At 34.2% G+C, this 3143-nt stretch overlaps 1 pseudogene; it reads left to right on the top strand.

Annotated features, from left to right (window-relative positions):
• The first annotated feature begins 1599 nt into the window (after nt 1-1599).
• On the top strand, nt 1600-2541 carry LOC130881738 (olfactory receptor 4K3-like; annotated as a pseudogene).
• The last annotated feature ends 602 nt before the right edge of the window (nt 2542-3143 follow it).

Raw genomic sequence — 3143 nt, 5'->3', positions numbered from 1 at the left:
TGTACATAAAAGTATACAGAAAGAAGAAAATGCCCATGAATCAATTTACTATGAAAAATTGAAAAACCTATGACTTTCTGTGTCTTTTCTTTTAAAGTTTCACAACACAGTGTTTGATTAAGTGTGTTAATTTTTTAAGTAAAGATATGGAAATACTTTTAGTACCAAGCCATGCATAATACCAACTGCTAATAAGAAGTCAGTCAGATCTGACTTACTTAAAATCATGTTTGGTCAAGTAATTGTAATAAACTTGTTAATATTGATAGAGTAATATGACCATTCCTTGTTGATTCTAAATAATATTATGAAGCTTCATCTTAAAACTTTTATATTGACAAATTGTTTTCTAAAAATATGTATTGTCATCTTGCAGAAAATTTTGATTTTAAGCACATGAAATATTAAATATTTATTATCCATGTAATTTATATCTAGAAGATACAGAACTTGTTTTAAAAACATGCTGGAATTTTTTAGTATAGTAAGAAACTAAATTTGGAGGAAAAATTCAGATTATCAAAATTTTCATGGAACAAAGACCTGCTTGGTATAATATCTGTATCTTTTCCTTAGAAAATAGGTATTCTTGAAAAGGCACATATCTTTATTTGTAACACACCAGACTCTCCTCTATTGTCCTGTTTTTATAGCAAAGGGATGTGTTTCCCAGTGTCTTTAAAATGTTCTTTGTTCCGGGGACTGAAAAAGCATGGGACAAAACCGGTCTCGCTGAACATAATGGACAATGAGGACTACTGAGAACTGAAGAACAATGGCAATGGGTTCTTGATCCTATTGCATGTAATGGCTTTGTGGGAGCCCAGGTAGTTTGGATGCTCACCTTAATAGACCTGGATGGAGGTGGGTGGTCCTTGGACCTCCCACAGGGCAGAGAAACCTGCTTGCTCTTTGGGCTGAGGAGGAAGGAAGACTTGATTGGGGGAGGGGGAGGGAACGGGAGGTGGTGGTGGGGAAGAGGCAGAAATCTTTAATAATTAAATTAATTAATTAATAAAAAAAATCAGCAAGGAAAAAAAAATAAAAAAAAAATAAATAAAATGTTCTTTGTTTTCATCACACTGTCACCCTTCTGAGTCTTCATAAAAAATGGAGAGGTGAATATAATTGGTAAGATTTTACCAGAACTTTTCTACTGAAATTTAATGTAATTCCTATCAGGCCCAAGGTATAAACCTCATTTCTATTATGAAGTTCTATACTTGCTGGTGACATACTCAGACCATTTTTTTACTACATCTATGGACAGAAAGTCCCTTCCTGATGAAACCATGGACATTTTGAGGCTTTCAAATTGCTGTAATACTTCCCCACTGCACTCCTGAACAGAACTTTCCTGATAAAATATGTTTGTAACAGTCATATCCCAGCTCCCCTTGCTGGATTTGGCTCATTATCTTTCACTTGGGTAGCAATGTTTCTCAAAATTAGTAAAGTCTTCTCTTTACATTTAGACTTTCTGTTTCGTGGATATATGTTAATGTTCAATGCAAAGTCCTAGATTTGACTAAGTTATTTTGCTTATCTATCTAATTGATCTTTCTTTGTCTTCAGGTTGTTTCTAAACACACCCTAAGTATAATGGAAGGAAGGAATCAGTCCATGGTATCAGAATTTGTGCTTTTAGGACTTTCCCATTCAGAAGATATTTAGGTCTTACTCTTCATAATATTTTTGATGTTTTATCTGCTCATTGTGTTGGGAAATATTGTCATCGTTGTCCTTATCACCACGGATCGCAATCTCCATTCCCCAATGTACTTCTTTTTGGCCAACCTGTCCTTTGTTGATATGTGGCTTTCCTCAGTCACAACTCCTAAAATGATAGCAGACGTTCTGAGAGAAAACAAGACCATCTCCTTTGCAGGCTGCATGTCCCAGGTCTTCTTTGCCCATTGCATCGGTGCAGGAGAGATGGTACTGTTGGTGGTAATGGCTTATGACCGTTATGTGGCCATCTGTAAACCACTCCACTACTTCACCATTATGAACCTGAAAAGATGTATTGGGTTGGTGTTGACTTCCTGGACCATTGGCTTTGTGCACGCCCTGAGTCAGCTTGTGGCAGTTTTGCAGCTGCCTCTCTGTGGTCCCATGGAAATTGATAGCTTCTTCTGTGATATACCACTGGTGATCAATCTAGCATGCACGGATTCCAATGACTTGGACACTTTAGTAAATGCTGACTGTGGAGTTGTGATTGTAACCTGTTTCATTCTGCTGCTTATATCCTACACATATATTCTCATCACTGTTCAGCAGAGTTCTAACTCTGGTGCATCTAAGACTCTGTCCACGTGCAGTGCCCACATCACAGTGGTGATGATCTTTTTTGTTCCCTGCATCTTCATCTATGTGTGGCCACTCAATATCACCTGGTTAGACAAATTCCTTGCTGTGTTTTACTCTGTTTTTGCACCTCTTCTAAATCCAGCTATATATACACTGAGAAACAAAGAAATGAGAAACTCTATGAAGAGATTAAAAAGTTATTTCATAAATAACAAAGTAAATATATAATGTCCAAAAAAAATCACTATAAATATTTAACACATTTCACTAAATGAGGAAGGGTTGAAATTTTGTTAAAATAATTTGTACGTACATTAGTTATAGTCTTGATATGTAACAGGCTCAATGTAATTCTGGAGATTGAATATTTTGATAATTTAGGACATTTTAAATTATTTCTGAAAAATTTTAAAAATTGACCCTTTCTTACAAGAAATCTATTAAAATTCATTCTTAAATATCTAGAGCAACATGAAGAATAGCCTAAATGTATTTGTCAAGCTTCTAAAGGACATATTTTTGTAAAATTCATTTAAAAATTTCTCTAATATCAAAAAAATAATCTAACTAGACACAATCCACAAGCCTTTTACTCATCCTTTGTAACATGGCAACTTTATTATTTTTACTTTACCCTGGCTTTCTTCAAGATAATAAAAAGGAAATAGAAAAACTAGAAAAGAATAAAACAAAAGTAATAAACTGCACATTAATAAGCATTGGACATTTTTTGGTATTTATTTTCTTACCTTAATTAAAATGAAATGGTTGACATTCAAAAACATAATGCTGATTTTCTCAATTATCTGAGTTTCAAGGTCTCAAATTGT

This window comes from Chionomys nivalis, chromosome 9 (genome assembly GCF_950005125.1).
Source record: "Chionomys nivalis chromosome 9, mChiNiv1.1, whole genome shotgun sequence".
NCBI lineage: Eukaryota > Metazoa > Chordata > Mammalia > Rodentia > Cricetidae > Chionomys > Chionomys nivalis.
Note: the sequence above shows the minus strand (reverse complement) of the source record. Positions and strands in the feature narration are given on the sequence as shown.